Source organism: Dendropsophus ebraccatus, chromosome 11 (genome assembly GCF_027789765.1).
Source record: "Dendropsophus ebraccatus isolate aDenEbr1 chromosome 11, aDenEbr1.pat, whole genome shotgun sequence".
Lineage (NCBI taxonomy): Eukaryota > Metazoa > Chordata > Amphibia > Anura > Hylidae > Dendropsophus > Dendropsophus ebraccatus.
The window spans coordinates 56,728,308-56,748,428 of NC_091464.1; the positions used below are offsets into that span (position 1 = coordinate 56,728,308).

At 43.2% G+C, this 20,121-nt stretch overlaps 1 protein-coding gene across 3 annotated transcripts in view; it reads left to right on the forward strand.

The window, feature by feature from the left end:
• The first annotated feature begins 781 nt into the window (after positions 1-781).
• Positions 782-20,121, forward strand: part of CD86 (CD86 molecule) — a 92,816-nt gene continuing 73,476 nt past the window's right edge. For 2 of the 3 annotated variants that reach the window (XM_069945675.1, XM_069945674.1), the window contains exon 1: positions 807-848. The gene's annotated coding sequence lies outside the window, so the exon portion shown is untranslated. Of the gene's footprint in view, positions 849-20,121 lie in introns of all 3 variants that reach the window. The other variant, XM_069945676.1, reaches the window with a different exon arrangement.

The window sequence follows — 20,121 nt, forward strand, 5'->3', positions numbered from 1 at the left end:
TCTTCTAGGGACCTATATTCACATTAGATACAGTACATTCCTGCCTGGAGGCGTTAATTCAGATATAGAGTATTCTCCAGCAGAAATCAAGGCCATCCTCATCCTAGCATTATAAATACCACTAATTAGGGATGGTCTGAACCTGGTTCGGACGGGGTTCGTACGAACCCGAACCCTCTGCAATAATTACCGCTGTCTGCCCGCTCCGTGCAGCGGACGGATGCAGCGGGAGGACCGCCTGGAAAACTGGGATACAGCCATAGCCATAGGCTGTATCCCAGTTTTCCAGGCGGTCCTCCTGCTGTATCCGCCCGCTGCACGGAGCGGGCAGACAGCGGGAATCCGATGCCGAGCGTTGTTCATTTTATTACCTTATATTCCATAAAAATGGATCAAAAAGTTTCATCCTTCCCGAAAATGATGCCAAGCCCTCACACAGCCTTCTAGAAAATAACAAAACAAAGTTATAGGGGTCAGAACATCTTAGTTTTGTTTGTTTTTTTAGAAGGAGGATAATAAAGTTACATTTTGCGATAGACTTTCAGATATGTGAAGGCCTAAGCCTTGCATGTTAGGATTGTACCTGAACTGTGTAACACCAAGATCTAGAAGTAGTTCACTGTCAAATGCTCCATTCTTTTTCCAGTCTTGTGACTATGGGAAATTCCAAGATATAAAAAAATGGAAAAAAAAATGACACATGTGACTTATGCAATGCGGGATGGAATGCGCTTGTCTCTTCTGATTGGTGGAGGAGTGGGTCAGTCTAATTATAGATGAGGACACGGCCAGGCATGAGTCACCATCAGATGTGGCAGGTGTGCAAAGGTGAGACAGCTCCTAGTAAGGTAAGAACAATGATTTCTTTTATGTATGTTATTATATTACATTGTTTGCTTATTTATTTTATTATGTTATATCCTTTATTTATTTTTACATTTTTTTTAAATCATAAATTGAGACTTGAATTTTTTTTTTGTTTTAAGATTTGCATAACTACTAAGACTTTGTTCCACATCCATTAACTGAAAATGATGAATTTGAGTTTCCTAATTATAAAATTTCTATCTTAAGGGCCTGTTCACACAGAGCAAAAGGGGCAAAATTGTTGCAGGCCCTGCTTGAAATTCTGCCTCTTTTGGTCTGTATCAACAGGCCCTTAAGGGGGCTAAGAAGGAACAAAGATAATTTCAAAAACAGCACCAATACTGTACTTTAGTTGTGTGTGGAAATAGAGCTTTGCTTAATTCACTTCAATAGAATTGAGCTGCAATACCACACACAAACTGAGGGAAAGGGTAGCGCTGTTTATAGAAGAAAGCAGCTTTATTTTTCCCCAAACATTAACAGGAGTTGTAGACTTTTTGATAGAAGTGTTCCTCATGGATGAGCCAAACAATGCTAATCTTGCTGCTAAGAGAATTTAGAGATTTTTTTTTTCCAGATAACTGGTGCTAGAATGTTACAGAGTATTTATAATTAATTCTATTTAAAAAAAATCTCAAGTCTTACAATACTTATCAGCTGCTGTATGTCCTACAGGAATTGGTGTATTCTTTCCTGTCTGACATAGTGCTCTCTGCTGCCACCTCTGTCTGTTTCAGAAACTGTCCAGAGGAGTAGGAAATCCCCATAGAAAACTTCTTCTGCTCTGGACAATTCCTGACATAGACAGAGGTGGCAGTAGAGAGCACCGAATTTGAAAGACATAGTAAACAATGTAGATGAATTAAAGGTTATCTCCATGTGCTATAAACGCCTCTGCCAAATATCCTTCTTTGCACATACAGAAGCTCATACTTCACAACCTGTTTTGGGTTTCTGCCATTTCCCTCTTATTTCTCATGTGTCCCAAGTTTTCTCTTGTTTTAGTTGGAGGGGCCTGAGCTGAGTCAGTGTGTTGTGATAGAGATATGCAAAATAGTCCTCTGAGAGGAAATAACTTTTGTCTGTCTAGTGCCACCTAGTGGAGATCCAGCTACTGTATACAGCAGTGATTTTCAACCTTTTTTGAGCCGCGGGACACTTTTTATACTTAAAAAATCCCGGGGCACACCACCAACCAAAATGGCACAAAATGACACTAAAACAGTACATATTATACATATAGTTAATAATATAGATTCTAAATGTATTTATACTCACTCAGTGTGAAACCTGGGCCTGTTTTCTTCTCCCCCCTGTGCTTCTCTCCACCATGCTTCTCTCCACCATGCTTCTCTCTACCATACTTCTCCCCCTGCTTCTCTCCTGTGCTTCTCTCCCCCATGCTTCTCTCCACCATACTTCTCTCCCCCCTGCTTCTCTCCACCATACTTCTCCCCCCTGCTTCTCTCCACCATACTTCTCCCCCCTGCTTCTCTCCTGTGCTTCTCTCCCCCATGCTTCTCTCCCCCCTGCTTCTCTCCACCAAACTTCTCTCCCCCCTGCTTCTCTCCGCTGTTTCTCTCCCCCATCCCCAGGTTTCTCTCCCCCATGCTTCTCTCCCCCCCTGTTTCTCCCCCATGCTTCTCTCCCCCATCCCCAGGTTTCTCTCCCCCATTGTTTTCTCCTGTTTCTCTCCCCCATCCCCAGGTTTCTCTCCCCCCCTTCCTCCTCACCTCCTCTGAGATGGTCGCCGCTGCTGTCCGCCTCACCTACTGGACGCCCATAGGGCCCGGACGTGCTCCTCCAATCAGCGGACACAGGGAGCGTGGTGTGCTGCGGCGCACCACGCTCCCGGTCTCCGCTGATTGGATAGGAGGAGCACGTCCGGGCACTACAGGTGGCCAGTAGGTGAGGCGGACAGCAGCAGCGGGGCGATCTGCAGGGGCACCATAGTTTGGGGAACTTTCCCCGCGGTACACCCGACCATGTGTCGCGGCACACTAGTGTGCCACGGCACACTGGTTGAAAATCACTGGTATACAGTACAGCTTTCGACAGCTTTCTCTTACAGTCCCTGCATACAAATGCCCACAGAAGCTATTCTGAGTAGGGAGAGGAGAGGAGAGAAAGTGCCTGCCAAAGCAGCTCTGAGAGTGGCTTATCCTGCCAAGAAGAGACGTTGCATGTTAAATCCAACATGTTGCATCTCTTCTTTAATATCAACGGCTGGGAAAAAGTTATAAGGTCACATACACATCAGAAGGCCAGAAAACACTGTCAGCTTTAAAAAAAAAAAAAAAAAAAAAAGGTACCATATTTTCCGGAGTATAAGACGATGGGCATATAAGACAAGCCCAACTTTTCCAGTTAAAATATAGAGTTTGGGATATACTCACCGTATGATACTACCTCTGTTCCAACACACACCAATCTGCCCTTAATCGAGTTGCCGCATACGACGGGGATGCGGCGACTGCAGATTTTCCAGTCTTTCAGGACCCACCCTATAAAATGACACTCGTCCTATAAGACAACCTCTGACTTTTAAAAAAAGATTTTCCTGGTTAAAAAGTAATCTTATATGTAGGAAAATACTACACTGCAAAGTTATACAGATTTGTAAAGTACTTCTATTTAAAAATCTCCAGTCTTCCAATACTTATCAACTGCCACTATCTGTGGCCACCTCTATCTATGTTAGGAACTGACCAGATCAGTTGCAAATCCGCGTAAAAAAACTCTCTATTACATTGTTAACGTCACCTGCAAACCTCATCCCCCCCCCCCCCATATAAGGTGATTGGCTTCCCGGAGGCGGCCAGTCGGCTGTGTATAGTGGAGAGTAGGTTGTAGCCGGCAGTTAGAGAAGGAGAGAAATACAGAGATAAAGGGACAGAGAGGAGAGGAGGGTGGATTGGGATTCATTATACCAAGTCACTGGGTGTTGGGTGTGCATTATAGGAAGTCACAGTGAACACAGTGTTCATCTTTATAACTCACTGGGTGCTTATTTATCAATGTCCACTGCTGTCCTGGGAGAACGTTGATATTACTCGACTGATCCACCAACGTCCACTGCTGTCCATGGTGAAAATCGAGTGATTGACAGGCTGATTGACATTTTAAAAAAATTTACATTTCCCAATTTTGACACTGTCACCGCAACAGCCGTTGGAAAAAAATCACTACTCTGTAATAGTCCCACTATTGTAGCTACTACAGTTTGCCAGTTTTAATAAAAATTCATTTGCATGCGATTTGCGAATATTCGCAAATTCGCCCGAATATTCACAAAGTAAATTTCCAAGGGATTCGCTCATCTCTGGATGTCACCCTGGTCATCTTCCTAACCAGGTCAACCCTACTAGTGTATTCCTGAGGATCTCTACCTATTCTTAAGGTTACTTAAGTTACAACCACCCTTTTTTCTGTATTTTGGGTCCACTTGTTTCCTTGTTCCTCAAGAAAATCGATTCACTATTTCACAACACATATAGGTCAGTGACTCTGCAGGTCTCTTATTTTACTCATTTTCAATCACTTTTCAGTTATTATGCTTTTCTCTTTTCTTACATGCAGCTGCTCTGTAAGTTCTGCTGTTTGCCTTTAGAAATACACAATGGTTTACATAAATCCTGCTGCATGTGTTGCTCTCCTCGTCTTACGGTGGCCTCAGCCTCAGGGTGGTATTACACGGGCCGAGCAGGGCCCGATAATACCTGTAAGCGAGCAGTGATCTGCTAGATCGTTGCTCATTTACTGGGCCTATTACACGGCCCGATAATCGTTTGACAAGAGCTGCAAGGACATCGTTACTGATGTCCTTGCAGCCCTTGCTAAACTGGCATACATTACCCATCCACGTTCCAGGGCTGCTCCTGCCGTCCGCTTCACCACGGGTCCCGTGCGCGCTCTAGCTTCACAGCGGCCTGTCAGCTGGTAGGCCGCTCAGCCAATCACAAGCCGGGACCGCCGCGGCCTGTGATTGGCTGAGCGGCCTATCAGCTGACAGGCCGCTCAGCCAATCACAGGCCGCGTCGGTCCCGGCCTGTGATTGGCTGAGCGGCCTACCAGCTGACAGGCCGCTGTGAAGCTAGACCGCGCACGGGACCCCGGGAGAAGCGGACGGCAGGAGCAGCCCTGGAACGTGGATGGGTAATGTATATCGTTAGTCGCCGTCCACGCACCGCTATTACACGCAGCGGTACGCGGTCGGCGCCCGACGAAAATAGGTTCTAACCTATATCAACGATCAGCCGATGATCGTTGTCATCGGCTGATCGTTGCATTTATTACACGGAGCGATAATCAGCCGAATCGGGCCAATTCGGCCGATTATTGTTCCATGTAATAGTACCCTTAAGCAGTGCATCACCACTGGCCATTTTTTGCACGGCAAAGCATAACATGCTGTTCATGGTTTCACCAATATGTTGTGCTTTAGTTTCTTGTAGTATACACAGCACACCATGTGGTAAAGATTGTTATTGCAAGAATAGGTTTTTACCTATATCCTATAAAATACATAAAACTAACTTGATTATGGGGTTAAAAAACATAGACTATATATACCATATGGCTTCTGCCATTAGGCGGAATGAGTATTCCACCTCAGGCAGCAGATCCTTCTGTCCCGGAGGTGGTGGCCTAATCTTCCTACGCTCTCATCACCCGCCTCAACTCCAATGCAATGCGGGTGGTTAGGACACACTATATACTGCTCTGTGATATTTATTCAGTAAAGTTTGTAGAGAAAATATATTTAAAGGGGAGAAAAAAACTAATTAACAGGTGTCAGAACTAACAGGTGTCAGAACCTTATACAGATAAGGGTGCATTCACACTACAGAATCGGGGCGGCTAACCCGCCGTGGATTCTGTAGCTTGCCCCCGCTTGTGCCCGCGTCCATCTCCACCCGTGCCATAGACTCCATTCTATGGTCAGGTGAATTCTGCTGTCTGCCCAAAGAATTGACATGTCAATTCTTTGGGTGGATGGCAGAATCCGCCTGCCCATAAAATGGAGTCTATGGCACAGACGGAGATGTTCACGGGTGCGAGCAACAGAATCCACAGCAGGTTATCCACCTGGATTCTGTGGTGTGAACACAACCTTACGCTCTTAGGTGCCACAATCAGTGCTGGTAGCTGCTGTTTTCCACTCCACTAGTTGTCTCACTCCCCCAGTGTTCAACTGCAGTATGTGTGAAAAGGTTTAGCTTTGTTTATGTTTGACAAATCACAAGTGCCTTCTCTCTGTACATCACTTTCTCTCTCACCCACACTTCCTGTCACACTACCCTATATAAGGTAGGGGTTTCCTGGTTCAGTGCAGTTAAGAGGAGTCCAGGGCCTGACCTATAAGAGTCTGGTTCTGTTCCAGTAAGAGAGTAACAGCCAGTATGCAGTGCTTAACCCTTGAGGTGGGGTTCTTGGTTTGGTGGTGTCAGCTCAGCCAAAGGTGTTAGTGTTGTGACGCGCATGCTTGTCCAGCACACAGGTGTTATGTTGGTACCTGTTTGTTTGTGTGGCTGGCTGTGTTCCCCAATGGTCGGTAACCTGCCGGGTTGTAGTAGGTCCCTTGGCCTCTTGTCACTGCAGTCCTGAGTGGCAACTGAACCACCCGGACTATCGGTATGGCCACCCACAGAAAGGGGAAAAAGAAACCCTAGGTTTGCGGTTTGTGTGTATAGGTGCCAGTGCGTATAGAATATCACAGAGTCCCAGTGATTTAAAAATAGAACAGCTTTATTGTCAAGTTTTTCAATATAACAATACACTTTTACAGCATAGATAAATTTTCACATAGTCTTTTGCTGCTTGACCTTGTTGTGCTTGAGGAGGTACTTGAGAGTAGAGTGGAGGAGATGTAGTTGTAGCGATTTTTGAAGAGTAGAGTGGAGGAGTGAGTCAAAGGAGCCCCAACCCAATGTAGCTGTGTACTTTGCTGGAACCTGAAGATATACTTTGTAGTGAGAAGTTTACTACAGTTATGAGCTAGCTGTCCTGTTAGGGTAATACAAGCCCCAGTAGTGGTTCTCTGGGTGTAGTTAAGTGTCCAGGAGTGCCTCAGTTACCTGCACTGCGCAATAGGATATGTAGGCCTTCAGTACTGGCTGCTTTGTCCTATCGGGGGGTGTTTTCGGCGTGGGTTAGGATGTTCCTCGGTGACCTCTCCCTTTAAAGTGCTTAGCACTACATAGTAGATATAGTAGTAGTTGTGAAAGAACTGGTTGTCTCTTGCTGCATCTATACACTACTGTATCTAGACTAGACTGCACTGAACTGAACTGCTCACTTTCTCCCACACAGGGCTAACTAACTCCTCCTTCAGGGGGTAAGTGTGTGAAGAAAACAGGGATAGGTAGAAAAAGAGAAAGACCCTCCTATTGGTTAGCAATAGAGATGAGCAAACCGGGTTCGGATTCGAGTCGATCCGAACCCGAACGTTCGGTATTTGATTAGCTGGGGCTGCTGAAGTTGGATAAAGCTGTAAGGTTGTCTGGAAAACATGGATACAGCCAATGACTATATCCATGTTTTCCACATAGCCTTAGGGCTTTATCCAACTTCAGCAGCCCCCGCTAATCAAATGCCGAAAGTTTGGGTTCGGATCGACTCGAGCATGCTCATCTCTAGTTCGCTCATCTCTAGTTAGCAACATCTCTAGTTAGCAACAAACACATGGCATAACAAACATTAACCCATAACTTCCTGCAGCTGTGCATATAAGAACATAGGCATATAGAAGATACTGACACCTAGTGGTAAAACTTTAGAATACCTCATCACCACTTTACCTGAAGTGAGAACTTTGTGACGTGTGCACGAGACACTAATAGTGGGATATCACACATATATCTCCACTTTTGGGTTCCCCTTTTTTGTACTTGCCTGTTTCTGAGGCTACCCTATAAAATGGAGCAGCAGTTTGCCACATTCAGCTAATTATCTCCTAGGCGATAACTTCTTAAAATAGGATTACCCCTTTAGGAAAATCATTGGCAATTTAAAGTGTACCTGCTAGCAGGTGGATAAGCTTATAGGTAATCATCATGAGACCAAGAATACCTTTCTTTTCTTTATAGTCCTTTCTATTGCTGAGCTATAAGCTATATATTGTTAACATGCAAATCAGGCATAAGTGCCCAGGGGGTGTTACCCAGCATGGTATCAAGCCAAGGTAAGCCAGTCCATCTCTTCTTTACAGCCGCCCCATGGCCTCCATACATCGGCCTACCCTATGTAACAGGCAGCCAGTAGATAAAGAGAACATGGGTCTGTCTTACCTGGAAACCTTATACTGGGGAACGCCCCCTGGACACTTAAGTCTCATCTACATATTAACACAAAAGCTTATATCTTGGCAATGGAAAGGACTATGAGGATATATAGGTATAGCCAGAATTTTGATATGAAGCCCTTTACTCCATTTACTCCTGTTTTCTGCTGACAGGTTAATATGTTCTGCGTACCCCTCTGTAGGCAGCTCTACCATACAGAACTCATGAACTTCTAATAAATGGAGAATTTCTTGTAAATCCTATGGACTTTTTTCTGTTCAGTATTTTATTTTTAATAAATGAAAAAGATCCCACAATGCTAATATGTTCTAAATAGGGGAAGCTGAGGGATTTCTGCAGCCGCTCCGCCTGACATCACACTCACTCTCTCTCTCTTTACTCTGTTAATGTATAACAATTTTTGAAGGTTACAGTCCTCCGGCATAAACAGCTACAATTTTAGCTTTAAAGTGATGCCGATACCAGTGGCATGGTCCTTATTTTGAACCACAATTTCCAGCACACAGCGCTGGTGGGCCTGGGGGCTGGCCAGGCATGAAGGGCATGAAGGACTGGGGGTGGGCCCACCGCAGATTCCCCGCCCCCCCCCCCCCCCCCCACGGTGACTTGGCTCCATTGATTCTAATGGGGAGGGAAGATCGTCACACTGGGGGCCAGCGAGCCCCCAGTGTAACGATTAGTTTGATGATCTTGTCCTCAGTTTGATCTTGTTCTCAGTTTGTTTTTAGATAACCTCTGAAAAATTCGTAACTTAATATTTTTATCTTCTATAAAGCTAAAATGTGTTTTGATGAAGATGACTTTATATATAAATAATTTAATATTGCATATGTCCCTAAAAATTAGTAATTTTCTTTACTCCTTTTCATGGGCTTGGGTTTAGCAGTTAGGCATCTGGCAGCAGGAGGGGCCCTCCCCATACAGTCTCTATGTCTGCCCTCCTCCCTCCCCTTACAACACTGTGTCTGACTGGTGGTAATATACATTACATTTAGGACCACAGATTTTGGCAGAACGTGTATCAGGTCACATGACTTGCCCCCTATGGCAGACATCTTGAAAAAGGAATGATCAGCTGTCCTGTGTATGTACAAGAGGAGCAGGACTATATATGTAGTGTGGATGCAGACTAGCCTCTGTGTTGCTTCCTATACACTGTATAGACACTAAAAACAAGATCCTGCAATCCTACCTTATTGTAGAAAACAGTCAGAAGCTCCCAAACCAGCAATGAGCAGTCTAACATCTGAACCCAGTGTTTTCTTTGGCCACAAAGTCTGCACAGTGCACAGGCTGCTTCTCTCTTCTTCCTGCTCACTCATCCCCCTTGGCCCCTCCCCCCTCCATAGACTATAATTGGAAGAGCAAACCAATCTTCATTCTTCTTCTCTGTAATGTGGATATTTTTTTCTTGTTAATGAACAGATAAGCAGCCTTGTGAGTACATAAAGAAGCTTTCTTCTAATAAAACCAGAGTTTTGATTATGGATTTATGCAAAGATGTTTTAAATGACAGTTACCCTTTAAGTATCTTTAACTTTAAGTTTCATTAAAATCAAATTCTGCACCGCAGTATAAAACCTCTGTATTATAGACATAATCCTATTTACAGGGACTAAATACTAGGGGGAAAGAAAATTTTGAAACATTATAGGAATGGCTGGTATTTCTCTGTTGTCTCCGTAACCTTTTTTTTATTGCTTCTAAGAGGGTGAAAAGTCATTGTGAAGTCTTCTCAGTTTATACAGTTGCTGTTAGTTTCCTTCTATTCACATAGCTTTCATAGTCTTCTCAAACACATCAGTCACCTTGACATGTAATAAACTTTAAAAGGAGACATTAAAGAAGAAGTCTGGTAAAAATATTTTCTTCAGAAGATCCTTAGTAAATCTAAAGTTATATAACTTATAACTTTACTGTAATCAAAGGCTTTACCGACTTTGCCTTGCCTCCCTTGTATGGCTGTACACTAATCAGTGGAAGGGGGAACTGGATATGGGAGTTGCAGGGGGAACAGACTCGTGCCCAGAGGGATGCTGGGAACCGCAAAGTGCGGCTCTGTGCTAAAACAGTAAGTGGAGCGGGCCAGGAGTGTTCGGAAAAGGCATCTGGGGGCCCGAGAGGGTGACAATTTCTGGCAAAATACATTGGCAGGGATTTGGTAAGTAGAATCCCTGACCAAAACACATTTGTTTGTTTTTTTATACTGTGGCTGGATTTCTCCTTTAATTTAACATACTCCATTCTTCTGGTTTCCTATCTTTATTATAAAATAATCCCAAAATCTTGCAGTTTTATTTCTTACCACTAACCCTAAAACTAAGTTAAAAATTTCTGTTCTGTCTGTGATGATAAGTAGGAGGCTGCTGTAAGGTGATCTGTACAGCATTACAGAGACAGGTGACACCAGTCGATAGAGTCAATAGATGAAGCTCATAACCTTGTCTCCCCTTCTCTGTGGAATGATCTCTGCAAAGGTGACAGAGTATGCCCGGTAATGTTTCCTATTCATTACAATAGGACAGATCCTGTCATATATTAGAAAATAGAAACAGATAAGAAAACAAGAACAAGAACAAGATGTATCTGACAGGAATGTGCAGTAGCGTGGTGTGAACTGGGCCTGGTTTTTGCTTTTGTGTGTCACACCCGATTGCTTCTCAACTTCGGTCAATTCAGGAGTTAAGCTGAGTTCTGCTGGAGTTTAATATGCAGCTGAGGGGTCTGTGTCATTGACTGGCTTCTCTGGCTGTGTGCAACCTGGAAGATCAGAGTGCCGGTCCAATGGGGATCCGGACCGGGCTCTTGGTCAGCATAAAAGAAAGCTGAGGCAGTCTCTCAGCGCTGGCTATTAGGTTTCATACCCTGGTCCCAGCTCCCCCTGTCTTTTCCTGCGATCCCTGTCCTAACTCTCTCTGCTTGCTCGACTTCGTCACCTGCTCTCTGGCTTGACTTTTGACTATCCGATTGTTACTTGATTTTGTACTGCGCTGCCCGTTTGGTTCTGACCTTGCCTGTTTGACTATCCCATATTGTGTTTGTCTGTCTTGTTCTGTGTGCACGTATCTAGCACAGGGAATGTCTTCGTGGTTGTCCACGGCTGCCTAGGGCGGGTTGAGGCAAGTAAGTAAGGACAGTTGGTATGTTGAGCATCAGGGCTCACTGTCATGTCTTGTCCCTGCCTTCCCTGTCCTGACATTATCAGTATCTGGCTCTAATCAGCAAAAAAAATCTAGGGTACACATTCCCTTTAACCTTTTACTATAGCAAGCTACTCCTCCAACCAGGAAGAAATAAGCTGAACCCCACCCAAGAAGGAGGGAGATACACTGTATACGATACATAGGCTTCTATTCAGACTTCTTCCTCACAGTCAGGATGACATAATGGGAACAGTTTCCAGCAGACATTTGCACTTTTATTTGTTGGTTTTCATTCTGGTTTATTCTTCCCTCTAGGTTTTGGTTTTGCTTTAGGTTCAGAATTTTTATTTTTTTTTGCTTAATGTTTTTTGTTTCTTTCAGTTCTTTTTTTTCTTTTGTTGAAAAATTAAAATGACAAAAAAAATTGACAATTCACTGCTGCACACAATGGAGCGAGTGGCTGCGGCATGTCAGTTTTTCGTGCAGTCCGATGGAATCCCAGGGATTTCATTCATTCAAATGCAACATATGTTTTTCATAAATGATGGCAGTTATTGTAAATGGCAACAACAGCCTTGATTTATGTAAAACATATGTTGTGTGAACATGGCCATAAATGGTATTTCATAGATGAATTGTTAGTGATGGTGGAGATCGATTACATGGGAGATGGTGCTATTCTTTGGTGCTTACTCGTGATCCCCATGCTCCTTCCTCAAAGTTCGGAGTTCCATTGATGTATCTATGTGCACATGGGTGATTCATAAAAAGTTAGTAAAATTGCTGATTGTTGCAAAGATGAATATATGAAAAGCAAAAGCAAAGTGAATGTGTCATTATCTTTATTTCTTATGACTATGTGAAGGGGATAAAGGCGGCCCTTATACCTGACACAACTCACCCAGTGTGAACAAAGGACACCAGGAACCGGGCACTGGAGCGCCGCGATGTGGGACCCGCCGCTGGAACCGGGAGGTGAGTGGACGTCTTTTCCCTCAGCCACCTCACCTTTCCCAGCTCACATACTCTAAGCCAGACTCTCTCCAAGCCTAGAGGTTCCAGGTGTCTTTATATACAAATTTACCCAAAATGCAACACTCTTAAAGCAATATACACATGGGTTTACATTTAAACATAAAAGTGTTACAAACATATCCTTTTCTTACACAGCATAAAATCATAATACATATTGTGAAAATAAATAGCATAGAAATACACAAAATAACCAGGAATACAAAACCCAGTATAGCTGCATAGCTCCAGCTCAGTCTCACCTGGCAGTAATCAGGTCAGTGCTCCATATAAACCCAGCACCCCCTCCCTTCTGGTTCCTCCTGATGCTGTTTGTATGCTGGTGGATGTGTGTGTTGGTGGGATGTGCTGCACTTGTCTGTCTGTAGAAATAACAGTGGGTAGAAAGACGTTTTGCTGGCCAGCAGAGAAAGAAAGTGAGAGACAGACACAAACAGACAAATTTATACATCATTCACCCCCCACCAGCACTTCATGGCCATTATGCTTGCTCTTACCATCATTGATCAAGTAGATGCATTGGCGAATGGGCATGTGATCACCATGATGTAATAGTAAGTAGGCCCGATGCCTAGTGTAAGCGAGCGCCCATTTGCTAGATGAGTGCTCGCTTATTACACACCTCAATAATCTCAGAACAAGGGCTGTACATAAATATCTGTAGCCATGTCTGTGCAGCCCTTGCCTTTAGGTATAAAATAATAAACTGTATACAAACCTCTCCACGCTCCCGGTGTTCTCCTTACTTCTGCCCACTGATTGGTTCAGAGACCGGCTCTAAAGTTCCAGCAGCGGCTGCAGACAGCTGACAGAAATGAGGAGAACACCGGGAGCATGGAGAGATTTGTATACAGTTTACTTTTTTTTTACTCAGCCATCAGCCATTGGCTGCAAATCGCAATTACACTTAGCGATGTGCAGACGGCACTGGATTATTGATTTTTCAGCAGGTTAAAAGACAACGATCAGCTGATGATCGGCTCCTTGGCTGATCGTTGTCTTTATTACCCAAAGTGATAATCTGCCGCATCGGCATGATTGGGCACATTATTACTTAGTTTAATAGGGCCTTAAAGCAAATAAACCACTAGGTACATTGCAATGGGCTTTTTACATTAACGGATTGGCACCGGTTGTGATGCCAGTGGCTCCGTCCTTTTTTTTGAACCGTAGGCCAGTTCCTGTGCATGGCGACAGGCTATTCCCTGGGACCAGCCCAACATGAAGCACTGGGAGTGGGCCCGTCGCCCCCCAGTGTGACGATCTCCCCTCTGTGATTCAGCTCCATTGATTATGGGGGCTCGCTCCCCAGTGCTTAATGCCCAAATGGTGCTAAGGAATAGACTGGCGACGTGCTCGGGAACCAGACAGTGGTTTGCCCGCTCCTCTCTGGGCCAGTGTGTATTGTGCAAACCGCTGCCCGACACCAACAGGAAAATATATTCTATAACATTGCAGTTCTGGATCAGGACATTACAGATCATAGGATTCAATGACCCTTCCATCTATAGTGCCCAGTATTTTATCTCATTTATTTAACTAAAAACCCTTTGGTACAATATAAGGCCAGGTAGCCGTAGGACACAACTCTGAACACATAGGGGAATAACTAGTGTCTATACAGTGAATTGCTAATACAGTTGTGATGTTGCATGAAAGAACTTCTCTATTTTATTGTTATGTTATAGCACTTTATTTGCTGCCTCCAAGCTTAATGTTCTTAGTGTGCAGTGATTCCCCTTAATAAATCTAACATTTGATATCAGTAGGTTAGGCCCTAGGATGATGTGATCGCTCACCACTTCCTAATATTTCAGTAGACAATTTCATACTATTCCTTGACCAAAGGTCAAAGTTTATTACAGAACTGAGTCTGCCAGTTGGCATCAAGGTCATGTAAAAATTTACCGTACAGGCAATTGTTATAAGGCATAAGGACCACAGTGAAGAATAATCAATCATGCTTGAACAGTATGCCACTGACCAAAGTGTAAATAATAGGGATTCAGTATATTAATGGAAGTGGGTACTTTATTACTATAATGGGTACTATATTATTAGTATAATAATAATATAATAGTATATTGTTCTATGGTCCAAGGATTGTAAGGTTGAAATAATAAAAGTCATCCCTCACTAGTGGACCTGTCAGTAGTTTGAGCTACAGATGTGTCCACATCGTAACCTTACCTCTAATTTCAGCATATTCAGAGTTGTATCTTGTGAGATTAATAGATATAGTGTAAACCCTATGTAAATGTATGAGAGGAGACACTGACTGTCATCAAAATGAGGCCTCTAGAGCAGTGCTTCTCAAACTGTGAGGTGGGCCTCACCAATGAGGCGCCCCTAGTTGTTGGTGAGGCCCAGCTAAGGAGCCAGTTTTTTACAAAACTAACTACAGTATGATCTGCACAGTCCTCTAAAATCTCCATTTTAGCAACATTATTAATTGATTTTGTACTTGCTTAATTACTATATAGAGCTTGGGAGATGGGTGAAAGGCAGCCCTAGTATTATTTTCAGCTTTTAAATGGACTTCCACCACAGATGGTGAGGCCCAGGCATCCTCTTGGTCAGTCTGGTGAGGCCCAGGCATTGCCTTGGTCTGTTGGGTGAGGCTCCAGTAGAAATAGTTTGAGAAGCACTGCTCTAGAGTAAACTGCTAACATATGGGTATATTATAGTAAAAGGCTGCCATGGGAAATCCCATTTAATCACTTATCTAATGAAAAGGTAAGGCTGGACACATGTGTTTTAAAAACTATATAGAGGAGTTGTTAGGTGCCCAAGGCAGGCACTTTGCACACTATCACCACTTGACGTCTCACTCTCCCTTGTTACTTAGGCACAGCTGAAGGTGTAAGGGTTAACTGCTGATTAATGTATGGTCAGTTCTGACCAATCTCTAGTTCAGGTACCACACACACACTCCTGTCCTATAACACGCTTTCCTTTTTATAATCCTAGTATATTCCCCACCAATAGGAGGTTAGACTCCCCTATATAAGTGAGTTAGTTCCTGGTGGGAGCGTCTTTTGTCTTTGGTCTAGTCAGACAGTGAGTTGCTGCTGCAGTCTTCAGCAAGGCCTGGCATTAGGCCAGGGCCCTGGTATGGTCCTCTAGTCAGTACTGGAGTTGGTGAGAGACAGTTTGTCAGAGAGAGAGACTTTCAAGCTAAGATGCTCTGCTAAGCCTAAGGATGGGGTAACTATCACCTTAGGTCAACCTTGTCTACGCCTTGGATTTATCCTCAGTGGAACAAAGGGGCTAAGTCGAAGTATTCCACTGGTATCTGCTTGTCCTTCTTCGGTAATCTTGAGGGGTTAGCTTCATCCAGTTGTTCAAGCCTGGGACTCGTGTTACCAAACATGACAGTCTCTGAATTCGTTTGGCAAAAGGCGGTCTTCTACTTCTGTTCACTTCTTCTAACCATGAATACAAGGAGTTATTCTTCTGCTGCGCTAAGCCACTTTTCACACTATCCCAGCAGAATACTGAACAAATTAGGCAAGGTCCCCAAGATAGTCCTTAAATCTATCTCAAGTCAAGCAACACTTCTTCTACCTCTACCTTCTACTTTCAGTCACTACCTCAAGCACTATCAATGCCTCTACCTGCACCTATGTTATTTAACCTGTATTGCACTGAAGTTCTAAGGTAAAGTCATTCCTTGTTTAAAGGGGTTGGCCACTTTATAGTAAAATAGGTCAGTACAAAGTATTAGTAAGTGTAGTCACTGTATATACTGACAGCAACTCCCTGTGTCCCTCATAGAGCTAAAATCAGACCCCCCTGCACCAGACTGGGCTGCCCTGCTCTGTTTTGTTTCAGTCCATAAAATGGCTGACATGGAGGAGCATGTGACCATGCCCTGTCCACTGTGTCCTCCATAGACATATACAGGCTCAGTGGTGGACACTGGGGGGCGGGACATGGTCACATGCTCCTCCATGTCAGCCATCTTATGGACCAAAACACGACAGATCAGGGCAGCCCAGCCTGGAGGAGGGGAGTCTGATATTAGCTCTATGAGGTACACAGGGAGCTGCTGTCAGTGTATACATTGAGCACACTTACTAATACTGTACACTGAGCAATTTTACTATAAAGTGGGCAGCCCCTTTAAGTGCTGGACTCGGTTCCCATTTTTGTACTAGCCATCCCTGTCCCTGTTGCTGTACCTGATCTTTGCTCCTGTTACTGTACATAATCATTTCTCCTGTTACTGTACCTGATAATATACCCTTTTCCAGGTTGCTGTACTTAATCATCAGCCTAATCATCATTAGTGCACCTGATTGTCACTGCTCATAGTGTATCTGATTGTTGCTGCTGTTAGTGTATGTGATCCCCACTCCTATTAATTTACCTGATCCTTGCTCCAGTTAATGTACCTGATCCTTGCTGCAGTTACTATACCTGATCCTTGCTCCAGTTACTATACCTGATCCTTGCTCCAGTTACTATACCTGATCCTTGCTCCAGTTACTATACCTGATCCTTGCTCCTGTTACTATACTTGATTGTTGCTCCTGTTACTGTACTTGAAATGTAAAAAAATTTGCTACTTAACTTCTAAGCCCCATAATATCCTAAAAAGTAAAAGGACCATTACCAAATAATGCAAGCATGGCATAGACATATTGTAAATGAAAATTACTATGTTCTGTATACTTTGTGTTGCATGACTATGTTTGTTACATGCAGAGAATTTCAAACCTAGAGAAATACATTTCTTTTTTATTTCACCAAAATTTACCACTAAAGTGAAGTTACATTTTGTCACAAAAAAAAGAATCTAAGAATCACTTGGATAAGTTTAAGTGTCAAAAAGTTTAGTACATAAAAAAAGACCGGTCAGATTTGAAACATAGGGCTCGGTCCTTAAAATGTATCTATCATGAAGGGCCACCACAGGATCAGTGGAAAATTTCAATCTCCCGGTGGAAGTTTTGGGTCTCCATGGCGACAAACACATTCCATCATATGAAATTCATTTTATCAATTCAGTCCTCTTCCCCCAGTTTTTAGCTGCTGCTTTCTGTTGAAAACACAAATATGTGTGTGAGCCTTTGTCTCTGCCCCCCCTTTCTTAGATGGCTGATGTGAACAAGTGCTTGACTGGCTTTATCTGCAATTTGTAACTTCTTTCTGAGACTTGTTTACATCAGCTGTCTCAGAAGGGAGGGGAACTAGGGGGGTTACAGAGAGAAAGGCTTACCAACATATTTTTGTGTTTTCATCAGAAAACAGCAGCTGAAAACTGGAAGAAGGAAACTAAATAGACAATAACATAGTTATGTGTGAGTGGTATACCCCTTTAACGCTGCAGAAGTAATGGGTAGCCATAAGAAATGTTAGTGAGATTGAAAATCTTTGCTAGACAGATCCCTTTGTGATAAAGCTGGTCAGAGGATGTCCTGCTGCCGAGACCCTCAACGATCGATTGCAAACTGTGGAGCAGCCTTGCCTCAGTGTTCCAATTCTCTGCAGTGACACCTCAGGTGAAAGTGAGTATTACACAGTGTTTATTAAAATCAATGGTTTGTCCATACAATGCATGAACATATCAAGTCCTCCAGAGAAAAAGAGTGGTTGTCATAATCCATTTGATACACTCAGACATCTGCTTTTGGTATTGTGAGGTTTAAGAGGATTTATTCTCTGCCATTAAGTAGCATCAGACTACCAGCAGTTGTCCAGTGTATAGATTCTTTGTTTGCTGGGAATGGAAACTTTCTTGCTTTTATCCAAAAACTTAAAACCTGTTCCTGGTCACACAGGTGAGGGTTTCTTACAGTTGTATTCAGTCTAGACAATCCTCCTTGATCCAAACAACCTTGCCTCCAGACTGATACATTGTAACAAACTCTCAGGACTGGAAAGAGATCTGTGCTGATGATGTATTAAGGTTTTTAAGGTATTTTCCAGCTTACTAGTTCTTGCCACAGATGTTTTGTAAAAAAAAAACAAAAAAAAAAACACAAATAAGTGCTTGAAATCTATGTCCGTCAGGTACTACTTCTAGGGTACATTTCACCATTAGCAGCCCCCCCCCCCCAGACCTTTCCAGCTGTCTTCCTCATTTTTAATTCTGAAATAGCTCATCTGTTCCTCTTTTTTGTTATACAGAAAAACCCTATAAAGCACATTGGGCTCGGATTTGACGTTTTTAAACACCATGCTCCACCTGTGTAGGTGTATGGAAAATTTTTTCTGACTAATCATTTTTAAAGGAACACACCAGGGAAAAATGATAAACAGTTTTATGTCCAACGCTAGTGTCAAAGGGGTGGAGCAGGATGCAAGAAATATCTCCTTAGTGCCCCGCCCCCATACTTGCCATTATACAGGAAACCTATTGTTACTGCAAAAATATTTTGTATTCTAATCCAATGCCATATCGACTATCCATCACTGGTGAGATGGTTAATTACTCCTGAAACAAAAATCCCCCTTTAAATGTACCCCAATGACTTTCAAATTATGACTAAGGATCCAGAAAGCAGAGATTTGGGAGCTGTACACTGGGGATCTCACATATCACCTTCCTTTAAGAGTATATTTGACTGAAGAACAAAAAAAGCAACAATTTTGTCAGATTAATAATTTGGTGGTCTCATTGTTCCCTCCATGTCCCAGCACAGGACCTTTACACAGTGAGGACTCCCACAAACAGCTCCTCTGATCTCTTTCATCTTGGGGGGAGGTAATAGAATTTATTAGGGTTATGGTCGATTTTTTAGCATATGAGAAGAACGAACAGGTGCCTATTGTTAAAGGAGAAGTGCGGTGAAATTTTTTATTAAAGTATTGTTTTGCACCCCAAAACCTATACAAATTACCAATATACACTTATTACGGGAAATGCACATAAAGGGCTTTTTTCTCTGCACTTACTACTGCATCAAGGCTTCACTTCCTCGATAACATGGTGATGTCACAACCCAATTCCCAGAGCTGTGCGGGCTGTGGCCGCTGGAGAGGATGTCGGCAGAGGGATGCTCAGTGTCCCCCTGCCATCATCCTCTCCAGCAGCCACAGCCCGCACAGCTCTGGGAGTCGGGTCATGACATCAAAATTCTATCCAGGAAGTGACATCATCGTGTTATTCAGGAAGTGACATCACCATGTTATCCAGGAAGTGAAGCCTTGATGCAGTAGTAAGTGCAGGAAAAAAAACCACTTTATGTGCATTTCCCATAATGTAAATGTAAAGTGTATCTTGGTGATTTGTAAAACTTTTGGAGGGCAATACAATACTTTAATTAAAATTTTCACCACACTTCTCCTTTCAGACAAATTTTAAAGAAAATGCATAGTTTTATCAGAATAAACAAGGTGACAAGGTGATTTTAGTGCTCTCAATGCTGTCATGGAGCCTCCCAGTCCCCTTCATGATGTACAGCTAGCTCTCATTCTCAGCATTCCTAGGGGCAGACCAGAGATGAGCTTTTTACCAGTTGTATAAGCACAGGCTTTTCTCTAGTGAATAACAGCACAACACATTGCATACTCCTCTCTGCTATTCCATAGTGCTGGTGATAGTACACTGAACAGGCATAAAAATGTGCCAACTGCGGATTTGAAGAGAACACCACTATAGATGGCATGAGAGGAGAGAAGGGGCTACTGATGGAATGGGTTTGCAAGATGTTTTGAGAGTGGAAAGGAAAGAAACAGCAGCAGCACAGCAAACACTGAACAGGCTAGCACTGTGCTGGGTTTATGATATACAGTAAAGCTGTATAGATGTGAAGAATAAGGGATTA